The sequence below is a fragment of the Pan troglodytes genome, chromosome 6 (genome assembly GCF_028858775.2).
Source record: "Pan troglodytes isolate AG18354 chromosome 6, NHGRI_mPanTro3-v2.0_pri, whole genome shotgun sequence".
Taxonomy (NCBI): Eukaryota; Metazoa; Chordata; class Mammalia; order Primates; family Hominidae; genus Pan; species Pan troglodytes.
The window spans coordinates 30,071,464-30,096,808 of record NC_072404.2 but is presented as its reverse complement, the minus strand read 5'-3'; the positions used below and the strand labels follow the sequence as shown (position 1 = coordinate 30,096,808).

General features: G+C 39.3%; 1 long non-coding RNA gene and 1 other non-coding gene across 4 annotated transcripts in view; both read left to right on the top strand.

The window, feature by feature from the left end:
- The window catches only part of LOC107975734 (uncharacterized), a 190,155-nt gene that overhangs the window by 75,786 nt on the left and 89,024 nt on the right, over nucleotides 1-25,345 (top strand). The window contains exon 3 of one of the 3 annotated variants that reach the window (XR_010158810.1): nucleotides 11,512-12,549. The exons of the other annotated variants lie outside the window; for them this stretch is intronic. This is a non-coding gene — a long non-coding RNA (uncharacterized LOC107975734). The remainder of the gene's footprint in view (nucleotides 1-11,511; nucleotides 12,550-25,345) is intronic. 3 annotated transcript variants of the gene reach the window in all.
- Nucleotides 6,418-6,523, top strand: LOC112209929 (small nucleolar RNA U13). The gene has a single exon (XR_002944915.1). It is a non-coding gene; the product is annotated as a small nucleolar RNA U13 (small nucleolar RNA).

The following is a 25,345-nucleotide window of genomic DNA, read 5'->3' as shown; positions in this document are numbered from 1 at the left end:
AAGATATTGGAGACAATTCAGGGAGTTTCACTGCAAAGGAAAGTAGTAAAAGGGGCAGTAACTGGTGAGGGAAATGACATCAAGAGAAATGTTTTTTAAGATGGGGAAAAAGGGAGCATGTTGGTCTGCTGGATGGAATGATCAGGAAGAAAGAAAAAGTGGCACTGAAGGAGAGAGCTTCTAGAAGATTTTATATATTTGAGAGTTTCTTCTTTTGTGAAATGAGTTGCAAAAATTAATTTGTGGTTTGTCACTCATCTTTTGACTTTGTTTAATGTGTTGTTTTTGCTTACAGAAGTTTTAAATTTAAAGTTGAATGTATCAATCTTTTCTTGTGTGCTTCTGAATTTTAGCTCTTAGTTTATTTAAAAGGCCTTCCACACGCTACAGCAGAGGTCTGTGAAATAGGGCTAAGGACCAAATCTAGTCTCTCACCTGTTTTTGCAAATAAAGTTTTATTGGAACACAGCCACACTCATTTGTTATGGTTGCTTTTGCACTACAATGGCATAATTGAGTAGTTGTGACTTTAAAATTGTGGTAAATACACACTACATAAAGTTTTCAGTATAACAGTGAATGATGAGAAAATACTATATTTTGGGTGGAACTATGTATAACCACTAAATAGAATAGTAGACAACATTTCTTATTTAATACTATATATTCTAGAGCAGTTTATGTTGTGAGGAAAGATGTTTGGAGAGGGTGGTAGCTCACAAATCTAAAATATTTACAACATTTGACACTTTATGAAAAAGATTTGCCAATCCTTGCTCTATGGTAAAAAGTAAATTTGTTCATATTTTTTCTTGTGCTTTTATTTTATGATTAATTTATTTTTTCTTTCCTTTTGCTTTCTCTTTTTTTACATAAAAACTTAGCTTTTGTCCTGATATAGTGAATAAATTAAAATTTCAAGGTTTTTTCCTCTATATTGACAATTAGTTTTCTCAATGCTGTTTACTAAGAAGTCTATAATTCCCCCGCCCCCTCACCCACGACCGCCAGCTTTGGGATGCCGCCTTTAGCATATACAGTAATAAATTCCTATGTGTGTTGATTTCTGGATTTTCTGTTTTATTCCGTTGGTCTTTCTGCCTATACAGGTATAAGAACCACACTGCTTTAGTAATATGGGTTAATACGTAGTTAAGGCTTGTTCCACATTTGCCATCATTGGTCTCTTTCTTTCTTTCTTTCTTTTTTCAGTGTTTTTGATTTTCTAGTAATTTTTCATTAGGCTGAATATACTTTTAATATTTCATCACCTTCCTTTATGTTACTTTTTTGGTTTATTTTAGTAGTCTTGTGTTTCCTTTGTTTTCTATCCTTTAAGATATATGATCTTTTTTTTATTTCTTATTTTGGCAATTGGAAAGTATATAATCTGTTTTATTTCCGCTAGTGTTTCTCTTAACAAATTTGAGTAATTTGAACTGAACAGTGGTTGTTATTTTGTCTGCCCACCTAGTCGCTTCTCCTGCCTTCTTTTTTTTTTTTTTTGTTATGGAGTCTCGCTGTGTCACCCAGGCTGGAGTGCTTGGCTTGGCCCACTGCAACCTCAGCCTCCTGAGTAGCTGGGATTACAGGCACCCACCACCAAGCCAAGCTAATTTTTGTATTTTAAGTAGAGATGGGGTTTTGCCATGTTGGCCAGGCTGGTCTTGAACTCCTGACCTCAAGTAATCCACTCACCTCAGCCTCCCAAAGTGCTGGGATTAGAGGCGTGGGCCACTGCTCCCGGCCCCTGCCTTCTTCTTTGTTAATAGGTCCCTGATATCTGTATTTCCAGCCAAGGGGCTGAATTATGGTAACTCTCTCACCTTTGCTAATGATTGGTTTACGGTTGAATTTCTGACCTGTTTCTGGCCAATGAAATATTAGGATAAGTCAGCTGGGGGATTCTAAAAAAGGGTTTTCTTTCTGTCAAGGAAGAGGCATGTCCTTTGCCATGATTCCCTCTCTTCCTGCTTTGGAGATGATACTTTGGAGGTGATGCTGAGAGCTGTGGTAGCCATCCTATGGTCATGAGAGCAATATTGAAAGTACACTGTGGCTGGCAGAATGCAAAGACCAAAAGGGCCTAGGTGCCTGACAAAATCAGTGAGATGCCAAGCCAGTCTTGGGACTTACAGCCTTTAGATGTCTCATTAAGTAATAAATGACCATATGGTTTAAGCCACTGGTAGCTGGGTTTTCTGCTACTTGCAGCCAAAAGCATTCCTAATTAACAAGCTACTTCTCATTCTTGACTTTTTTCCTCTATTACTTTTGTTATTTTTTTATTTTCAAGTTATTTATTTTTTAATAAAAGAAATCTCTACTTGGGCCTTACTTTTACCTTTCTATTTATAGTAGATTTTCCTTTGTTTTCTTCCCATGCTATCTGGGCTCTCGTTGACTCCTTATCTCAAAGATAAGGGCTAACTTAGGCCTTCTGTATTCAAGAGTTGTGTTACATTTGCTTTTCTGTTGTCTGAGATGGTGGCAAGGATGAGACTGAGTGAAGTCTGGGAGAAAGTGTGGAACCAGGGCTATGGGTATCACAGTTGGGGGAGTTCGACACTGCTTTTTCTATAAGTTAGTTAAAAATCCTGTACTGAGGTTTACTCTGCAGAGTTGGAGCTATTTCTGATTCTGTGATAAAAGCCTGTGGCTTTCAGGTTGTTCATCAGGTCCTGGGTGAACTCAGAGCCTTTTCTTCTCTCAAAGACAAGCTGCCTTCAGTGATTCTTTTCCCCTCTCCTCTCCCTGCTTGCTTCTCCTGCTCCTTTCTGGGATTTAGGTAGGAAGGTTATGAAAAAAAAATGGATGAATAAAGAGTTCGTCCCTGTTGTCCCTTTTCTGCTTGCATATTGTGTTTTATTTTCCCAGCTAGTGAAACAAACCAATCCCAATTCTTAGTAGTTCTTCCTATCTCTGATAAATGAATATCTACTTTTCTCTCTTGGTATAGAGAGGCAATCACTTAAAGGGATTCTGAATCTTTTCTTTTGAGCTTCTTCTCCAACTACCATTTCTCAATTAGCCTGCTTCCTTCCAAATTAAAGGGTATCAGTGAGCTTTTTCAGTCATTGTTTCTTCAGATTTTTGTCCACTGTACTGCTTCCGGAAGAGTCCAGCATAAGCTACGGTCAATTTCTAGAATCTGCTGTCTGTAGATATTTTTAAACCCTTATAGTATGGTGGTACTTCTTCCTTAATTTGAAAGCTCCTAACATCTTTCCCCCTTTGGCTATTCTTACTTATTTTATGCATTTTGTTAGATTTGGAAGCAGGGAAATTTCTTGATCCTGCATTTTCTTTCACAGAGAATCTGTGAAATTGAAAGAGTTTATTGATAACACTGCTTCTATTGCTATGTATTTTTAGCAGTATCTAGAAGTACATGTACAAGAGAACTGTGGCAATTACAAAGATTATTTGGACCAAAATTACCTCAAAATCTACCTGAAACATCCATATAATTGCAGGAAAAAATATATTTTTTAGATTTGAATATATTCTGATAATAGCTGCAATTCTCTCCTCCACTTTGCATGTGCAGGCACAAACTGAAGATTCTGAAATAGCACCCATCGTGCTGAGATGAGACTGGCTTTGTGTTATTCTGACCAGTTACAGTTTGTCTTCTATTATTATTAGCACGTGTCCCATACTTCTAGTTTTACCAACCCGTACAATAGAAGAATCCTTATTTTACTGAGAATAAAACATTAAAGGTGACTGTGGGAATGACAAGTTCATTTTGCCACATTGAAGGCAGACTTTCTAGGAAGATATTGATTTCCTGTTGTGTAGATGACACAAATGCTGCGGAAAGCAACCTGCACCTCAGGTGACAGCACTGATGAGCCTGTAGGCTTATTGAAGAGTCTTGTCTTCTCTTCTGGTAAGTTGGATTTGAAGAAGTTTCAGGCTCTGATATGAGGATGTATCGTTTCAATCTTAAAGACTAGTGTGGAAAGTGTGGACTGGATGTCCTTCAAGACCCACTGAAAGGCACTTCTAGACTCCTAGGACTCCAGACACAACCACTTTCCCAACCTCACTTGCTGATAGAATTCAGATATGATTTAGATCAGATCCAGTTGCTTGGGACTTTGATTCAAAATTGAATTATAACACTAATGAAATGTCCCATTTTCTCCATTTATACTATTAAGCATTTTTAAAAAGTTTTTAACAACTCTGAGTTACGAAGGGCATAAGTTATATAAGGAGAGAAACAGGCTGTGGGCATCCTCTTCCTAGCCCAAACTGAGGCAGAGGCAGTGTGGCCTGGAGCAGGTGGCCCTGGTGGAAGGTTCCAGATTCTGCAACTTCCTGACTGCGGCAGGAGCGGCAGTGTTCTTGGCAGCCTGGTTCTGCGATGAGGTTTCCGGAGTTGTTTCTGGAAGCTCAACCTAGAGCCTGCGTCTTTGCCACCCACCCCTACAGACTCTACCCTTTAATAAGTCTCTTTCTGCTTCAAGTAACTAGAATAGATTCCGAGGCCTGAAACTAAGATCTCCGAGCAACAGCAGGACCATGGGAGAAACACTGTTAGATTGGTTCTCTTGAGTCTCAGAGATGGAAAACACAGGCCTCTGTAAGGCATTACGCCTCATCCAACTGCTTTCAGGGGCCCATTTTAACTGCTGGAGCGAGGAAAATGGTCCTATGGAGATCTAGGGCATGATTCTCAGAGATGTGTGCTGTTGGAAGGACAGCTGGCATCTGGAAGCATGAAGGAGCGTGCAGAGTCCAAGAACTCCCACTGAATCTTCCTTCTCCAAGGCTGCTCACTTCACAGCAAGAGTGTCACGACAGTTAGGATGGCTTGGCGGCAAGTAATGGAAAACTCTCTCCCCAAATAAGAAGCCCAAAGATAGGGCATCTCTGTTATAAGTTAATTCAGCTGTTCAATTATGTCATCAAGGCAGAGGTTCTCTCCACCGTTCTGCTCTGTCATCAAGACATGATGGCTTTGACTTGGAGATTAGCTCCCTGAGGGGTTGTTAAATGTTTGTCCCCAGCTTTGGTTTCATTCATATACACCAACATCCATTTGAAGAAAGGTTTGCATTTTTTATTGATATATAATAGTTTTACATACTTAGGGGGTATGTGTGATATTCTGATACCTGTATATGATGAACAGTGGTAAAATCTGAGTACTTCAGATATCCATCACCTCAAATATGTATCTTTTCCCTGTGTTGGAAACATTACAAAGCTTCTCCTCTAGCCATTTTGATGTATACAATAAATTATTAACTATAGTTTCCCTCCCTACTATTGAATACTAGACCTAACTCCTTCTAACTGTATTTTTGTACCAAAATGTGCATTTTTCTGTGTGATTTTTTTCTTTTCTTTTTTTTTTTTTTAACAAATGCTAGAACTTTGTGTGGATGCTCTTAGCGTCCACTTCCTCCTGCCTTCCTGGTTTTGAGCTTCTGCCTAACCCGTTCTCTAGCAATGGGAATGGGAGCTCAGGAGTTGAATTCAATCAGTCAGAATTTACCCTGGATTGCAAGATGGATTCGCTTTTCCCTGAGAGTAAACCCAAATAAAAAAATTTGCTGTGACAGCAAAGAAGAATGGGAGGATGGCTGTTAGGCAACCAACAGGGTCACTTCCCAGGGTGTAGTTTGTGTGGGTTTCGTTTTGTGTTTTAAACTTAATATTTTTTCCTTTTTTTTTTTAGTGAAAAAGCAGCATGCTCAATAGAAACAAAGTAACCAGTACAAAAGTCTTACAGTAAAAAAAAAAAAAAGACTCTCTACCCATCCTTATGCCATAACTTACACAAAAATTATGAAATATCATTAAGAGAAAAATTTAAAATTCTAAGCAAATGAAAGAGAAAATTTTAAGATTCTAAACAAAGGAAGGGAAATAACATATTTATGGATTGAAAGTACTGACATTGAAAAGATTCTACTCAAATTGATTACAGATTCAATACAATCCCAGTTAAGACCCAGCAAAGTTTTTCTAAGAAGTCAACAATTGGTTTCTCACATTTGTGTGAAAATGCAAAGGGCATAATATCCAAGATAACCTTAAGAAGAAAAAAACTGGAGACTCTACATATAGGACATTGTGGCTTATTATAAAGTTCCAGTCATTAAGACAGTGTAGAGTTGATACTAGGAAATATAAAAACATATCCATTCATATCTAATGACTCAATTATGACTTAGTTTCTGTATAGAGGGGGGAAGAATGGTCTTTTAAAATAAATGGTACTGATTCAATTGGATATCTATATAGAAGGTGTAGGTAGTATTTTTCTCCATTTGCTTAGAACTTTTAAATTTTATTTTAACCATATTTTATACTTTTTGTATATACTTTTTTCCAGATTAATAAAATTCTTTTCTATTTCTAATTTGCTAAGACATTTTATCACAAATAGATTTTGAGATCCTTTTGTAGTTTGTAAGTGTGATGATTGGGTTTTTTCACACTCATGTGTGAGATATGCCTTCCTTAAAGTTTGTTACACCATCAGCACATTACCCATCTGACAAGAAAAAAAATAGATTTTGACTCTCATCAAATACTTTTTTGCATCTATTGACATAATCATGTGGTTTTTCTATTTCACTTTGTTAATGTGTCTGATTATGTTGATTCGTTCTCAAATTTTAACACTCTCGCATTCCTGGACTAAAAGTCACTTAGTCACGATGTAGTAACCATTTTATATATCACAGGATTTAATTTACTGTTTTTACAAAAATTCTTATATATATTTCATGAGAGAGCTTGGCAAGTAATTTCCTTTTGAGTAATGTTCTTTTCAGAATTTAATATCAAAGTTTTGCTGGCATCATAAAATATGTTGGGACGTGTTTCTTCTTTTTCTTTTATCTTCAAGAATTTTAGGAAGAATCCACTAGTGAAGTCATCTGGGCTGAGGAAATTTTTTGTGGAAAAGTGTTAATTTATACATTCAATTACTTTACTAGATATAGAACTATTTAAGTTTTGTATTTCTGTTTGTCAGTTTTGGTGAGGTCTATTTTTATAGGAATTTTCTCATTTTCCCTACATTTCCAAATTTATTGGCATAAAGTAGTTCCTCATATCTGTGTTTTTTTTTTTTTTGAGATGGGGTCTGGCTCTGTTGCCTAGGCTGGAGTGCAATGGTGTGATTTTAGCTCACTGTAACCTCCACCTGCTAGGCTCAAGGGATCCTCCCACTTCAGCCTCCTGAGTAGCTAGGACCACAGACACACACCACTACATACAGCTAATTTTTTTTTTTTTTTTCTTAGTAGAGACAAGGTTTCACCATGTTGCCTAGGCTGGTCTCAAACTCCTGAGCTCAAGCAATCCTCCTGAGTCAGCCTCCCGAACTGCTGGGATTACAGGTGTAAGCCACTGCACCCAGCCTCACTCTTATTTTTTAATATCTCTGTTGTCTGTAGTGATGTACACCTTTTCATTCTGACATTGATAATTTGTGACTTGTCTCTGTTTTTATCTGTCCTTGTAGCTGTCCATTAATCTTACTAATCTTTTCAAATGATAAACTTTTAGCTTTTTATTTTTCCCTATTTCATGCTCATTTTCTATTTATTAACTTCTTCTCATTTTTTAAATTGACTTTCATCTACTTTGGGTTTAATTTGCTGTTGTTCTAACTTCTTGATTATACTTAGCCAATTGCCATTTCAACATTTCTTTTTTCTAAAATATGCATTTATTGCATAAATCACCCCCAAATGCAAATTTAGCTACATCTCATGAGTTTTAATATATTGAATTTTCATTATTATTCAAGCGAAAATATTTTCTAGTTTTTATTGGAATTTCTCATTTAACCCATGTACTGCCATTATTATTGTATAATTTCCAAATAGTGTTTTTTAAGTTTAATTGTACTATGGTCATAAAACATACTGTGTATGATTTCAATCCTTTGAGATTTTCTGAAATTTGCTTTATGGCCCAACATAATATCAGTGTTAGTAAATGGTCCGCGTGCACTTAGGAAGAATGCGTATTCAATTGTTAATTTTGTTGTTCAAATCTACATACCTATTTCCTTTTTTTCCACCTACCTATTCTATTAGTTATTCAGAGAACTGTCTTATCAACTTGCATTTTGGTAATAGATTTGTTTTTTGGTAACAGATTTGATTTTGGTAATAGATTTATTTCCTTTTTTTTGGTTTCTGTCAATTTTCACTTTATATATTTTAAAGCCATAATATCAAGTGCATGTATTTTTAAGTTATTGTATCTTGTTGGTGGATTGGCCGTTTTATATATAAGAAACACCCCTCTTACTCTCTAGTGATGCTTCTTGCCTTAGATTCTACTTTGTATATTGATGTAATTATACTAGCTTTGGGGGGGCTAATGTGTGCATGGTGTATTAAGCCAGTGTCCCTGAGAAGCAGACTTTGAGTACAGAAGGTGAGAAGTAAACCTAGGAATACTGGTAAGGTTGCCTGAGTAGACACGGAAGGGAAGGAAGCTGACAATGGATGCGCTAGTGAGCTGTTGGCTGTTTACAGCTAGGGCTCACTTCCCCTCTTGGAAGTCTCCTCTTGGCTCCTCAGTGGCTTTGCTGGGAGACTGCATGGAAACCCCTTGGAATTTCTCCACCTGAAGGTGAGCAAGCTGGAGTATTTACTGCCAGCTCACATCCTCACTAGACAAGGGTTGCTCCTGAGGGCATCAGCTCCTCAGAATTTCTACTCTGTCCCATTTCCCACCAGCTTGCATTCCCCACCAGCCTGCTTCCAGGGTTAAAGAATGCCCTCAGGCAAGACCCAGTGCTACATGCCACTGAAAGACATCTGGAAAGTCATGACGAATGCCAAGAGATGAAGCAGGGCACTCACAGTGTCTTCTACTCATGGAATCTATTTCCCCGTTCTTTCACTTTGAACCTTTTTTGTGTCCTTATGTTAAAAATGTATCTCTCATAAGCAGCCTACAACTATTTCACCCCCACCCAGAGTGGCCATCTTTGTCTTTAAATTTAGCCAATTAGTTCATTTACATTTAATGTAATTACTAACGAATTTGGTTTTATAATTATCATGTTCCATTTGTTTTTTATTTATCATCATGTTTTATGTTCATTTTTTAAAATTTCTTGCCTTTGGATAATTCAATTTTAAAATTATGTTATTCTCTTCTTTTGCTGTTACTATATTATTTTCCTATTGTTTTGGTTTTTACTCTAGAGATTCTATACTAAATACAGTCAAATACAAATTATACTTTTACCATCTCCTTCTGGATAACACATGGACCTCAGAATTGAGATCTGGAGCATTTACTAGGTCGGCAAATGGACATCTTTGGCGGGTCCTGGACTCCAATTTTTATTTTCTAAGGACTGTGAGTCAGTCTTCCAAAAACCCTCTGCTCTGCTTCTCATTGGCTTTCCACTTAGCTTCTTCATCTCTTGCCCTCTGCAGCAAAAAATTTTCCAATTCATTCTGAGAGAAACCAGTTGTTTTTGGGCTATTTCCCTACATCTCCTCTTTTACCATGATCTTAACCACTGAAATCCTTCGCAACCCCCAGCTCCAATTTTTTTTTATTATTTTTTATTGTTTATTTTATTTATTTATTTATTTATTTATTTATTTATTTATTTTTGAGACAAGGTCTTGCTCTGTCACCCAGGCTGGAGTGCAGTGGTGGGATCTCAGCTCACTGCAACTTCTGCCTCCCAGGTTCAAGCAATTCTTGTGCCTCAGCCTCCTAAGTAGCTGGGCTACTCAGCCACCACGCGTGGCCACCATGTCTGGCTAATTTTTATACTTTTAGTAGAGACGGAGTTTCACCATGTTGACCAGGCTGGACTCAAACTTCTGACCTCAGATGATCTGTCCTCTACGGCCTTCCAAAGTGCTGGGATTACAGGTGTGAGCCATTGCACAGGTTCCCCAACTCCAACTTTTGTCTCCTCAGTTCTCTGAGAGCCCCCAAAGTTCTGCAGGTTTCTCTGTTCCTTAACAGCTGCCCTCCGCCTTGACTTTCACTCTCTTGCCAGCACCAAGAATCAGCAAGTGCCCCAGAAGGGAAAGCAACTTCCAGGATATCTGCCTACTTGGGCTGTCCCCTTTCCCTTGCTTGCCTTAGCAGCTATTCAAATGCCTTCAACAATGTTTTATGTGTATTGTCCAGCTTTTCTGGTTGTTTTGACGGGAGGGTCGGTCTGTTAGAAGCTACTCTATCATAGCCAGGAGTGAAAATTCTTCTAAAATGTATTTACTCTGTCATTTTTTTGATGGACATTTAATTTTTTCCCTAGTCTCCACCTGTTACAAAAATTGTAGCAAGAAGTAAGTTTGGACATCTGTCTTTGCTGATGTGTGCATGTGGCTGTTGAATTCCTGGAAAAGTAGTTTCTTGGTCAAAGAAAGCATGCATTTGAAATGTTGATAGCTCTTACCAAATTTTCCTCCCAAGAGATGTATCAATAATGTGTGAGAAAGTGTGTTTCCCCAAAGAGGGTGTGTGCTTTTATAGAAGAGGTACAGGAGTTTCTTCAGAGATACCTGAAGATAGGAAGATGAATGTGTCTGCTTAAATTCTTGGTCCCCCCATCTGGCCTCAGGACAAGATGGAAGGGATCCCCTTTCCAAAGTGAAAAATCCATGTCTGTGCTCAAAATATCTTTGCTCCATAATAGGACTAGAACCCAAGGGAAGTAAAAACTAACTGAGCCACAAGGAAGACCAAGTTAATAAATGGACTCATAATGAGGATGGAGAATGCCCACTGTTTCTATTAAACTATAGGGGTTACGGGAAGCCTCTTTTTATAGACTTTTAAAATGCTGATGAGCTCACCAGAAGTTCTTTTCCAAATACCCATGGCTCTAATTGTTTCAGTGTTAGTTCAAGAAAGTTATTTTCATTTTGAAACAACTTCAAAGTTCAAATTTTGAAATACAAAATTTCCTCTTACATGTCTAATGGTTTTGTACTATTGGGAAGTAATGACTTAGGTTTTTATAAATGTATTTGGGCATCTTAAGGATGGGTCAATTTGTTAGCTTTCCGGGAATGTCAAAGCATAATATTGATAACTCCTTATTTTATTACCCTTATTCTTATTTGATAAATTAAGGTAGTATCCGATTTTGCATTTGGAAGCATTTATTTCATTGTTCAAAGACTCTTTTTCTTTTTCTTTTTTTTTTTTTTTAGATGGAGTCTCGCTCTTGTCACCCAGGCTGGAGTGCAGTGGCATAATCTTGGCTCACTGCAACCTCCACCTCCTGGGTTCAAGCTATTCTCCCTCAGCCTCCTGAGTAGCTGGGATTCCAGGCACCCACCACCATGCCTGGCTAATTTTTGTACTTTTAGTAAGATGGGGTTTTGCAATGTTGGCCAGGCTGGTCTTGAACTCCTGACCTCAGGGGATCCATCTGCTTCAGCCTCCCAAAGTGCTGGGATTACAGGCATGAGCCACCGCGCGTGGCCCAAATACTCTTTTTCAATTCAAATTCTTTTTTTTTTTTTCTCCCTCTCTCATTAGGTCCTGGGGGAGATAATTTAAAACAACCTACATGAGATGGCCTTCAGGAATAATTAAATCAAGCACATACTGTGTGCACCTTTGGCTATTTTAACCAAATCTTGAGAGCATCCTCTCTGACTGGGAAACACACTGCAGCCTACTCATGAGAATATTATTCTTTAAATTTCAATGCTACAGCAATACTATCTCGTAAGATAATTGTCTCCAGCGAGATGAAATAAGGCCAAGAAACCAAAGCTCTCCAGCCTCTTCTAAGTTTGCTTCTGATGCCTGCCTCTCATCCTCGCTTCTTCCAGCAGACCCCAAGCTGCCTCCAGGCTCCACTGTGCCAATATTCTTAAAGCAGTCTGGTTTGCTGGCATGTTTTAGTATTCCATTTCTCACACCCTCTGATGGCCATTTTATTTTATTTTTAAGAGGGGAACTAAGATAGGTGGCCTGAAGTACAGTAGTAACTTCCTTGAATCATGCTGTCCTGGCTAATGTCAATGAGATAACTAAGGCACATCCACAGATCACATTCTGGGCCTTTAAAAGCACTGCATACAAACTCAGTATTTCGTTTAGACAGTTTTCTTATCTTCTTCAACTGGACCTCTTTGCTGACTCATGTCAGCTTTGAGCTCAGATTAGCCTGTGAACTTTACCTGGCTGAAATTCAGTTTGGCCTCACTTTGCCATTCTTGATTCCACTTTTGATTCAGACTGAAATATAAGGTAAGGCTATGTTCAATACAAGAACCTTACAATCTGATGAACATGGACTTACTCAAGGAAGAGATTTATCTGCCTCATGTGAGAAGAAGTCTGGGTTGAAGTAGATTAGGGCTGGAACAGTAGCTCAAGGATGCTATCTGGGAACTGAGCATTTTTTCTTCCTGCTCTACTGCCCTGAGGATGACTGATGTACCTCCAGCATCAAGCTCAAATTCTAGTCAAGAAGAAAGAAGCAGCAGAAGAAGCCCAGCCAACTTGAGATTGTTTCATTCATCAGATCTACCATTGTCTCTGCTAGCTGCAAAAAACTCTGGGAAGGTAAGTTTTAGCTTTCTAGTGCCTATAACAGAAGAAAGCATGGAATGGGATGTGAGTGGATTTTAAATGATCCCGTTTTCAGTGTCTACCTAGTAGGTTTGGGTTCTTTTGGCATCTTGTCCTACTCATTCCAGGTTTCATCTTCAAGATTCATCATTGAGAAACCATGCCAACCACTTCCCCTTCTGCTGCAAAGACAGGGCAATGAAAGCCAAGATATAAATAGTTTGTCGTTTACTTAGAATATTTTTCTTTAATGTTGGGAGAGCACAATGGCCGGATGTCAGAAAATCTGCATTTTAGTCTTAGATTATTTATCTAAAACTGTCTTGTTTTGAGCAAATCATTTCAAGTCTCTGAGTCATCGTTTTCATAAAATGGAAGAGTTGGGCCAGAATCTTCTGTCCTTCCCTCTTGCCTAGGATCTCAAATGTCTATTATTATAACAGTCCCTTGTTACCACAGGGACTCAAAGAGGCCAGGCCCAGAGAAGAGGCCCCACCCTGCTGCCCATCATGCTCATCTTCCTCTATCTTCCAGTTGTCTCTTAGAACCTCCCAGAAGTTGGACAGAGATAACTAAGGGGACTAATATGAATTTAAAACTATATTTTTCATTGTCCTTATTGACTTTTGGCTTTAAAATATGAACTATTTTCAACTTTGTTGGTAGAACCACAGTTCCCCCTTCAGGTAGTGGTGGCTTCTCTGGAATCACAGGAGTGACCTAGAGATCAAGCCATTGAAATGGTGTCATCTACCATTTATTCACTGCTTGGCCTAATATGGCCCAGGGAGCTGCCTTAGAACCAGTCTCCTATCTTGTTGATATAGCAAGTTTTCTTCAGGCCTGTGCCTATAACCTTAGCACCTACTGAGTCTGTGAAATACTTCCAAAACTTGCTTAACTGTCTAGAATCCTGGAATATTGCTGAAGATGGAAGGAAGTATCTGAATATGCAAATGTATGCAGCTACTGTAAATCCTCTAAATAACTTAGAACACATTTGGGGGCTAGGATTTGTGATTAATTTTCAGATATTTTCTACAACTATTGTCATTAGTTTATTCTCTCAACTTCTTTTCAACTCAGGCATCTTTTGCTTGGCAACTGGTTTACCTTATCACGGGTATAAAGTAGTTAGATATGTACATTGTGTTTAGTGCAATTTTAGTCAAAGCTTTGGACTCTCTCTTCATGTCATGATTATCCTAGAAAATGTTTGAACTCTCTCTTCTAGTGGGTTCTCCATGGGAGAAGGGGGAAGGGGTGCAAGGGAGATTGTTGGGGGATTGACCAGAGAGTATGTCTCCAAACTGTATGTTCAGTGGGCAACAAGCTGACCATGGATGCTGCAGCCAGGGAGTGGGGTGTCCTCCACAGCCATGTCTCTGGGGCAAGGCTGGAGCTGAGTCAGCTCTCTGGGTCTCTTGGAATCACCTTGAATGTTCTTCCAATCTCCTCAAAATGGGGTAGTTCTACCTCTTCCTCCTGGGAACATTATTCTTCATCTAGAATCTTCTGGGGCATAAAGGGAGAAGTTAGGATGAGGTAGACCAGATGTCTCTGAAACTATACATCTGAGAATTTTAGTCTCATGCTGCCTTTATTTCTGCTTCGGATGGAGAAAGGATGAGATCCTAGCAGGGGTTCTTAAGGAGTCTGTGGATAGAATTCGGGATGTCTATAAACTTGAATTGTAAAAATACATCTTTATTTTCACTATTCTTTAACTAAAATTTAATATTTAATCATGAAAGTGGGCAAAAACCACAGCAGTGTTAGCAATACCTGTGATTTTGATACCAATAGGAATCATAGTAAGTTTATGTCATGTTAAAGTTATTGCAGAAACTAGAAAATAGCATTATATCCACAACAACTTTAAAAATGTGGTGATTAGTGGCCCCCACCACTAGATTTTATTTAAAGCATTAATGAAGGAGTATATATTTTATAATGGCACATTTAAAATATTTTGATAATATTAAAAGCATTTTAATATTACTGTCTTTCTTTGATTTTTGTTATGCATTTTAAAATTTTTTGAGGAGGTATTTTAGCAGATTACCAAAGGGGGTCATGGCACAAAAAGTTTTCAGGACACCCACCATAGGGATGCAAATTTATAGAATACACAAAGGACGGAGATGGAGGGAAAACATACTTTAAAATGTAAACAGATTATCCTGCTAACCACAGTACGAAAGAACTAAATATGAGCCCATCTGCAAAAGTTATTTCAATCTAATGTATATTTCTCCTAACTTGATTAGCGTCTGGGTACAAATGGGGCAATGTTAATGGTGAAAGCCACATTTCCCTTGTATCTACCACCTACTCCAGTTATCTCCTACTTTTACTCAAAGTTTTTTTTGTGGGAATTTCTGAAAGTGTTTTTGTTTCTTCCTTTCTTGCTCTCTTTGCGGTTTGATGGTTTTCTGTAGCGGTATGCTTTAAATCCTTTCTATTTTTGTTTCGTACTTCTAAAGATTTTTGCAGGCCAGGCACTGTGGCTCCTGCCTGTAATTCCAGCACTTTGGGATAACGAGGCAGGTGGATCACCTGAGGTCAGGAGTTCAAGACCAGCTTGGCCAACATGGCGAAACCCCATCTCTACTAAAAATACAAAAATTAGTCAGGCATTATGGTGGTCACCTGTAATCCCAGCTACTCAGGAGGCTGAGACAGGAGGATTGCTTGAACCCAGGAGGTGGAGGTTGCAGTGAGCCAAGATCATGCCACTGCACTCCAGCCTGGGTGACAGAGCAAGACTCTGTCTAAAAAATAAAAATAAAAATAAAAATACTAAGATTTTTGCTTTGTGATTACCATGAAGCTTACATAGATCACCTTATACTTAGCCTATTTCAAGCTGATGACAGCTTAAGTTTGATTACATACAACAACTCTATACTTTTACTCCTCCATCTCACATTTTGTTTTTGATGTCAGCTTGCTATCAACTTAACAATAACATAGTCACTTAACACATATTTAATATGTTATGTGTATTATATACTGTATTCTTACAAAAAAGTAAGGTAGAGAAAAGAAAATGTCATTAAGAAAATCATAAAGAGGAAAAAATGTATTTACTATTTATTAAGTGGAAGTGGATCACCATAAAGGTCTTCATCCTTTTTGTCTTCCTGTTGAGTAGTATGAAGAGTAGGAGGAAGAGAGAAGGTGGGTCTTGCTGTCTCAGGAGTGGCAGAGGTGGAAGTGAAAGTGGAGCAGGAGAGGCAGGCAAACTGGGTAACTTTTATTGAAAAAATTCTTGTATAAGTGGACCTGCTCAGTTTAAACCCATGCTATTCAAGGGTCAATTGTATTATTTTTTATCTTGTGGCCTGCAGAATTTCTGCTGAGAAATCTGCTGATGATCATATTGGCACTACTTTTTATGTGGTGTATTTCTTATCTCTTGATGCTCTTAGAATTTTTGTCTTTGAATCATGATAGTTTGATTATTATTAATATGTGTTTCGGTGAACTCCTCTTTTGGTTGAATTTGACTGTAGACTTCTAAGCTTCCTGAACCTAAATGTTGGCATCTATCCCTAAATAAGGAAAGTTTTCAACAATTATTTCTTTAAATATGCTTCCTGGCCCCTTTCCTCTTTCTTCTCCTTTTGGAACTACATTATGCAAAGGTTTGGTCTCTTGATGGTGTCCCATAATTCCCACAAGATTTCTTTATTTTTTTTTCCATTCTTTTGTCTTACTGCTCCTCTGACTGGATAATTTCAAATGTTTTGTCTTCCAGTTCACTAATTCTTTTTTCTGCTTGATCAAGTCGGCTTGTGAAGCTTTCTATCAAATTTTTCAGTTCAGTCATTATAGTCTTTATCTCTAGATTTCTATTTATTTTTTATTGTTTCTATTTCTTTGTTACACTTCTCACTTTGTTTATGTATTGTTTTCCAAATTGTATTTAATTTTCTATCCATATGTTTTTGTAGTTCACTGAACATCTTTAAGAGGATTATTCTGAATTCCTTGTCAGTTAATTCATAGATCTCCATTTCTTTAGGGTCTATTAGTGGAATGTTATTAGTTTATTCTGGAGGTGTCACAATTCCCTGGCTCCTCATGATCTTGTGTACCTGCATTTTTGCATTTAAGAAGACAGTCCCCTGTTCTGGCCTTTGCAGATGTTCTTTAGTAGAGATAGACCTTCACTATTCAGTCTGTGGTTTTTGAAGGACCAACTAGTGATGACCCTAAGCAGGTAGAGCTTGTCGTAGGAGTTGGCTGGGTCACTGCCTTTGCTCTGATGTGGAATGGAGCTTTTGGATGGGCTCTACTATCTGGCAAAACCACTGGGTGGGCTCTGCTATGAGGTGGAGCTATTGGGTGGGTGATGGCAATGGCTTCTAATCAGGTCACAAGATGTAGTCCCTACTGGGTAATTCAACTATTTGGGATTTCTAGTTGGGCAGGGATGCTGACTGGGCTCTGAGGTTAGGTGGAGTCACTGGTTGAGATGAGCAGGACCAGAGTCTATGCTCCTTAGAAATGCACAATTGAGGACTGCCTCCCTGTCAGGGTGGAACCAAGGAGTGGGCTTTTGGCTGAGTGGAACTGCTGCTTGTCTTCCCATGTCAAGCAAGTCTAACCCCTATGCTTTGTCCAAAATAGGCAAAGGCCAGCATCTCCCTACTTGGTATAGGTTGGTAGTGTGGGCTGTGAGGTTGGCATGGAGACTAGCTATCTAGGGACTCAAGTTAGGTTGAACTCCCACCATGCTTCTGAAGGCAACCAGCTCAGCTTTGCAGGTGGGCTGTGAAGTTGGCTGATATTTCTAATAGGGTGCTACAGCTGGCAGAACATAGAAGTACCACCAAGATCTGCATGCTGGTCACTACAACCTCTGCCTCCTTTCTTTGTTTCTATGTGACCCAAGGTGGTCTAACCATGCCATTATCCCCAGTGTTCCCTGTGAGGTGAGGCGAGATTGGAGTGGGCTTCCTGGAATGCTAGGAAAGCTGGATAACTGTCTCTGAGTATCTTTTCTCCCAGTAGAAACTGTGGGCCCATGGAAATCCTCTCTGTCTAGCACTGGGCTGAACTGAGGGAGAGGTAGCACAGCTGTAATGAGGCTGTTCTCCTTACCCTTCTAATTTAATTCCATTCAGTTCTGTGGACCACATTGGTGTCTCAGGCTTGTTCCTTGCACTGGGGTTTTCAAAAAGTTGTTCTGGTCTTTGGATAGTTGCTAGTTGAATTTTCTGTGGGGAGAAGTGGAGCCTTCGACTTCCTATTCCACCATCTTGCAGACGTCATCCCTGAAGATATCTTAAATGAGCTCATGATCTTCCTCTTTTAGCCACTCTTATAATATCTATGCCCCAAGGTGCATTCTTTGAGAATCAAAGTTTATCTTCTATAGTTCCTAAGTTACAAAGCCCCATTTGGCCAGAAAAATGCCACATACCCTAAAACTCTCCACCTTATTTCAGTGAAGTAAGGAACTTATTCCCCTTCTCACTCTTCACCAAAGCCCCAGAAGCTTTGGCTGCTTTGGCTAAAAGAGTCAATGTTGGGTTTGGGCTTATTGAAAGGGGAAAGTTGAGTCAAATGAGGGGAAAGAAGATGGCAGTGGGTTATTTCTCTTTTGAAAAGAAAAGTCACTTTAGCTCCTTTGGATAGTCCCTCTATTCTTTTTCTTCCTTTCTTTTTTTTTTTTTTTTTGAGACGGAGTCTCGCTCTATTGCCCAGGCTGGAGTGCAGTGGCGTGATCTTGGCTCACTGCAAGCTCCACCTCCTGGGTTCATGCCATTCTCCTGCCTCAGCCTCCAGAGTAGCTGGGACTACAGGCGCCCACCACCACGCCCAGCTAATTTTTTATATTTTTAGTAGGGATGAGGTTTCACCATGTTAGCCAGGATGGTCTCGATCTTCTGACCTCGTGATCCACCCGCCTTGGCCTCCCAAAGTGCTGGGATTACAGGCATAAGCCATCGCGCCCGGCCTAGCCCCTCTATTCTTAAAGGTTCAAATCTGAGTCCCTGGGATGAGCTCAGGAAATCACAAAGTATACATCATGCTATTCCCTTTACGATCTCCCTCTTTCCAAAACCCACTTCCTCTTTTTGAGCCCTGAATGTCAAATCATCTCATTTAACTTGATTCTTGGTAAGCCTGCCCTCCTGATTTATCCAAACCACTTAGACCTAAACTATGAACCCCAATATGTTGAACACATTTCTCCTTTGCCCCTCCAGACCAAGTTCTACACTTCTCTACTCTGCTCTGTGACAAGAGAGGCTGAAATTTATGGAAGGCATCAACAGGCACCCTTGTCCTCTGCCTCCCAGTTGGGTTCAGCCAATGGGAGGTACTGTGAGGAGATACACAGTGAGAGGAAAGAGAAGTCAGGGTCTTTTCTCTTTCTTTCTTTCTTTCTTTCTTTCTTTCTTTCTTTCTTTCTTTCTTTCTTTCTTTTTTTCTTTTTTTGAGACAGAGTTTCACTCTGGTTGCCCAGGCTGGAGTGCAATGGCATGATCTTGGCTCACCGCAACCTCCACCTCCTGGGTTCAAGCGATTCTCCTGCCTCAGCCTCCCAAGTAGCTGGGATTATAGGCATATGGCACCACACCTGGCTAATTTTGTATTTTTAGTAGAAACGGAGTTTCCCCATGTTGGTCAGGCTGGTCTTGAACTCCCGACCTCAGGCGATCCGCCCACCTTGGCCTCCCAAAGTGCTAGGATTACAGGCATGAGCCACCACACCCGGCCTAAGTCAGGGTCTTTAATTCCTCTAGCTTGCTCCCTGCCAGGTCACCATGAGCTTAGAAACATCGTTACTGAAGACACAGCATCTGCTAGGTGGCTGTCTCTTAGATCTATGGGTGCTGTCTCTTAGATCTATGGGTACTTTCTCTGGCTTCTGGTAATCCTTCCTTTCTCTTACCCCTTCAGCCTAGAGGACACAAGCTCTCACTGTTGCTGGCCTGGAGTATTGAAACAGCCCTTCTTTCACATACCTCTGCATGCACCTATGTAAACAGTTCCTTTATTGAGCTCTCCTCAGTTCCCCATTTGAGTGTGCTAGGTGTTGCTGAGATCTTGAATGATTTACCTGGCTGTATCACTCAGTCTCAAATTATAAATTCTCCGTTTTGTCCCTGTTGATTAGGAGAGAAGCAAAACCAAAGCATACTGTCCCAACAGTTCTGTGTATTCCTCTGTCCCCCTGTCCAGCTATCTCTGAGCATGTACTGTGGATCCCCACGCAGAGGCTGACTCTTTGCTGTGAAACCCAATGACAAATATGCAAGGGCTTTCTTTATCATTGTCTCCCACTCTGTGTTGATTTTTCACCATAGAAAGAACAGAACAAGGCCTATAAGCAACAACTCAACTCCTGGGATCACAAAGAGGAAAGTAGAAAGAAGCAAAAATATAAACTATACTATTACCAAAAAAAGCAGCATTAGGACAGGAGGCAACCTGCTCAGTATTATGGGGACAACTTTATTGGAACCTAAGACTTTGGAGAAGAGATCTTTTCTGCTTGAGCATTAAAATATGTGTACCTGAGTCAATCCCAGCAAATGGTCATGCTGCTCAGATAATCTCTTCTCTGGTAGCCACATTGCTTGAATCATTTACCTTCCAGGAATCTAATTGCAAAAGTGATCATTCTCATTCTCATTTATTATTGATATCCCCACTGTGGGAAAGACATTGTGATTGGTGCTTCCGTAGGAGTAGGGCCATTTAGGAAAAAATGGTAATGTTTAAAGCACAGTAGGAAGAAAGAGGTATCCAGAATAAACATTTTCTTAAAGCAGTAATCCAGCTGGTGGTATAATACCTGTTGCAGATATTTCTCTGCCTGTTTACAGTCCCACCATCCACACATTGATTAGCATTGTGGGCAATACATAAAGGAATAATAACAATTACTTGAGGCCCACTGCGAATTAAGCATTGTACTTGAACTCATCTAATTCTAATAATAGCACTATGAGGTAGACATTATTACTCCCTATTTTACTGAAAAGGAAACAGAGACTCTAGAAGTTGTCCAAATTCACATAGTAAGGGATAGGGCAAGAGGTCAATCTGAGAGCCTTAAGCAGAAGTGACCGATTGGACCTTCTGGTTATAATTTGTGAAAATAGGACTATGTATACACACCCATTTATACATATATAGAGTGGTGTACTCAATATAAAATTATTAAGTCAATACAAGGTCCAAATGGATAGTGAAGAAAACATATGTAAGACTACTGAGTGAGACAGAGTGTGTGTGTGTTCTTGTTTCTGAGGCAGTCACCAGGAATGGGAGATTTAAACTCGGCTTTGAACAGTAAAGAAGTTTGGGATGGGTGGGGCGAATAGTGTGGGTCAAATCACAAGAGCGAAAAAGTACCAGTTTTGAGCAAGTATAGAAATTTGGTTGGGGCAAGGGTTCATACAGGAAGTAATGAGAAATTAAGCTGGAAAAGGAGACCAGCTGTGAGGGAAATGGCTATCAGTCTGCAGTGATTAGACTTTATACTGCTAGAAAGGAGATATGAAATGATTAAGCAATGTTTCAGAAAGATTGACCAGTCACACGACAGAGTATGTGAAAGGAAACAGATTAGATTTATGGAGCCCAGGAAGAGGGTGACAGCAGTCATCCAGGTGTGGAGTGAAAGAGGATTCAGGTGGTGGCCAGGCCACAAAAAGATGAAATGGATGAAGAGGCATTTAGAAGGAAAAATCAAGAAGATATGGCAACTGCTCATAATATTTAAAAAAATAATAGCTAATTCATTCATTCTTTTCCACAAATATTACTTAAGTGCCTTCTTTGTGTCAGGCACAGTTATGGGCTCTGGGTGTATTGCAATGAACATAACAGGCAAGACTATTTCCCTCATGGAATTTATATTACAATGGAGGAGGCACATGATAAACAAACATGTGAAATATAACTTCAGGTGGATAATTTGTGCAATGAAAATACATGAAACAGGATTAAGGGGCAAGATAGCAAGACACCCTCTGGGTGTCTCTGAGGATGCAATATTTGAGTGGAAATCCAAATGAAGTGGGTGAGTAAACCATGTGAATATCTCTGAGAAAAGTATTCCAGGCAGAGAAGTCAGGAAGTGCAAAGACCCCGAGGCAGCTACATTCAGCCTGAGATCAGAACAGCATACCACTGCAACCAGTGTAGAGTAAGGTGGAAGTGAAAGTGAGGTTGAGGAGGCAACAGGGGTGGAATGCTGATGGGCTTTAAGGGCCATGGAGAGGACATTGCATTCTATTTCAAATGAGATAGAAATGGAAGGGTTTTGAAAAGGGGCATGGCATGATCTGATTTACAATTTTAAAGGCTCACTCTGGCCACTTCGTGGACACCTGATGATGGTGGAATGAGCGTAGATGCAGAGACCACTTAGAAGTTTATTACAATAATCCAGGTGAAAGTTGCTAGTGGCTTGGATTAGTGAAAGAGAAGGCAGTAAGAAGCATGGGATTTTGGATGTGTTTTGAAGGTAGAATGAGCAGAGCTTTCTGATGGACTGTACACAGCACATGGAATAAAGAACCAGAGAAACCAAGAAGGCAATTCTGTGAGACTTTATGCTCTCAGATTCTTAAAATCTACCTTGGAGTGGGGTTAATCTTGGTTATTTGATTCTTTGCTTTTTCTATATTCCATTCATCCATCAGTAAGTATACTAGACTCTACCTCAAAACACATCCTGGACCTGTTCAGTTGTCATCACCTTCCTCACAAGCACACTGCTCCATACACCATTTCAATGCCCCTTAGCTAGCCTCCCTGCTTCTCCTCTTGCCTCTCCCCTGATAAACAATTCCCCACATCTGTCCAATTTGATTGGCCTCTGCTAAAACCCTGTTAGTGAATTATTGGAATAAGTATTTAGAATAAAACCCAAAAATTTCAGCCTCAGATTACAAAATCTTACATAATTTGTGCCTGATGGCTTTGCTGACTTCATCTCATTCCTCTCCTCCCCTTGCCCTTTCACTGTGGTCACTTTCAGTTTCTTAAGCATACCAAGCCTTTGCTCTCCACAGTCCTCATATCTTCAAAGCCCAATTCTTCATATTACTTAGCTCTCATCTTTAATATTACATCCTTGGACAACCTTCTGAAACACCCAAGTCTTGTTTGACTTGTGAAGAGTCTCATTCCCTTCTTCTTGAATTTGAGCTGGCCTTAGTGCCTTGCTTGACCAATAGGATGCAGTGGAAGTGACATTCTGAGATTTCTGAAGCTAGGTTCCTTGCAACTTCTGCTTGAGCTTCTTGGAACACTCCTACTGGGAGTCCTGAGCTGCCATCTAAGAAGTCTGATTACCCTGACAGTGCTGTGCTGGAGAGACTGTGGGTGGTCACTCCAGTCAACAACCCCAGCCATCCACCCAGGCACCAGACACCCAGACAAGGCCAGCCATCAGCCAAATACCACCCAGATTAACACCACGTGGAATGGAAGAATTGCCTGGCTGAGCCCTCCCCAAATTCCTCATGCACAGAATTGTGAGAGAATAAAATGATTGTTGTTTTAATCCATTAAGTTTTGGTAGTTTGTTATATAGCAATAGATAAATAGAACACTGTCTATCACAATATTTTCCTTATTTGCCTAAGATTGATCATTATTTGATATTTTTCTTGTTCATCCAGTTACTCTATGAGTCAGCTATCTATATAACCTGATCTATCTATCTATTATCTATCATCTATTTACCTCCATTAGAGCTATCTACCATCTATTTACCTCCATCTATTTACCTACACTATCTATCTATCTATCTATCTATCTATCTATCTATCTATCTATCTATCTATTTACCTCCACTAGAATATCAGCTTCATGAGAGCAGAAGCCTTTCCTGTGTTTTTACTGTTCTATCTTTAACACCTAAATCAGCGCTTGTACACAGGAGCTCCATAAGCCCTGTCAAACAAAAGATTTTCTGCCTTTCTGAATATCCTAAGGGAAATGAGTACAACACACACACACATAAATGCAGAGAAGAAAACCTGGGTAATCTCAAAATATAATCCTCCGGGTTCTCAGATTAAACAATATAAGGATAGTACTATATTATTAAATCAATCAATAATTTATTAACTAGCAAATTAAACAGAAAAAATCCGACATGATTAGACACCAAAAAGACATTTAATTAATTTCAGGAGCCATTCTTGGTTTTTAAAAAAACAGTAAAATAAGAAGAAAACTATAGTACTTAAAATTGATGAAGATTATTTACCAAAAAGATGCAGTAAACATCATATTGAGGCAGTGCGCTGCTTAGTGCATAGATAATGTAGAGAAAATGTCTGCTGTCCGCTATTAGTGGGTCTAGCATTTCTCATCCAAAGTGTCAACAATCTGATCCTGCATTATAAAGTTGTGTTTTTCCAGTTGTGACCAGTATGTAATTTGTTACATGATATTCTGGCAACATGTAAATATCCAATTCTCCATTCATCTTTCCCCTATTTGCTTTAGCATCCTCAGATGATCTTAGCCTGAGTCTTCTTTTTAAATGGGTTGCAAAACGGCAATTTTCTAATTTTATCATTTTCCCACATTTATTGGCAGCCATTCTTCTCTATGAAGAACTATCCCTTATCAACTGGGGCTACTCGGTTATCCTAATGTAGACTTTTTCTGGAAAAGCAGGATAAATACTTAATTCTTTCTGCTTAATAACCAATTTTGAAATGAAATAGGTTTAATAACCACCTCCAGTGGTGACCCATGAAGCTTCTTTTTTCTTTCTTGCATTTTTTTTTTTTTCAATGTGGCTTTCTCTGTTTGGCTCCATCTATCTACCTACCTATCATTACCTATATAGGAAAAGCAGGTCTCTGAGCTGATCTGACACTCCCAGGTAAGTCTCAATGTTCTTACTGACTGATCTAACACAGGTAAGTCATGTTGCTATCCTGTTGGACATGAACAATCTCACAGAACATCCACTGCAGACAGTCATGGTGCAGCCCACAAAATACCAACCTTCCCCTCTCTTGGCTAATATGAGTGACTGCTCCTTACCAATTATGTCTTTATCCTCAATCTAATCTGCCCTGCCTGTAGATAAGATTTATTGAGATATTCAATCATAGAATTGCTTCTGCTTTCTGACAACACCCAATTTAGAACAAACCTTCCTTGGCCACCCCCCCACCCCCCGCAAAACTACCCAGCCAAAGCCCAAATGCCCAGGTTCTTTCTAACACCTTCTTACTGAGATGTTTCCTTCTCCCCTCCTCCAATCTCCGCGCCATCAGCCCCAGTTCCCTGTGATATGCATTCTCCTTTGCTGCAATAAATGAGAGAAAGTCATCTAACTTGTTCAAGTACAGCTGTTTCTGGTAGTCTTTTGCTGAAAAGAATTAAGAATTTTATATTATGATATATGGTATACATACTTTCACATATATGATACAAATGAAGATCTGTGTGTGTGTATGCTCAAATCCATTATAATAATAACTATTATTATTGGTGCTTAAATTCTCCCAAGTTTATCTGTGGGAGACCCCCCCTTCGAACTTGCTTATGTGACTCCTTGGCCCAGCACCATTAGTCTCTGAAAGCATCCTTGGGTTTTGGCATGCAAAGATGTCCCAGGCTCATCTTAGGCATTCCTTGCCCCAGACCTGGACAAAATTTAAAAGAGCCAGTGATTTCAGATGTGGAAAGTCAAAATACTTCATAGCTTGTTGGTTGAAGTTGAATTTTTGTAGTTCAATGTTTTGGGAAAATAATTTAAAGGTATTTTTAAATATTTAAAAGT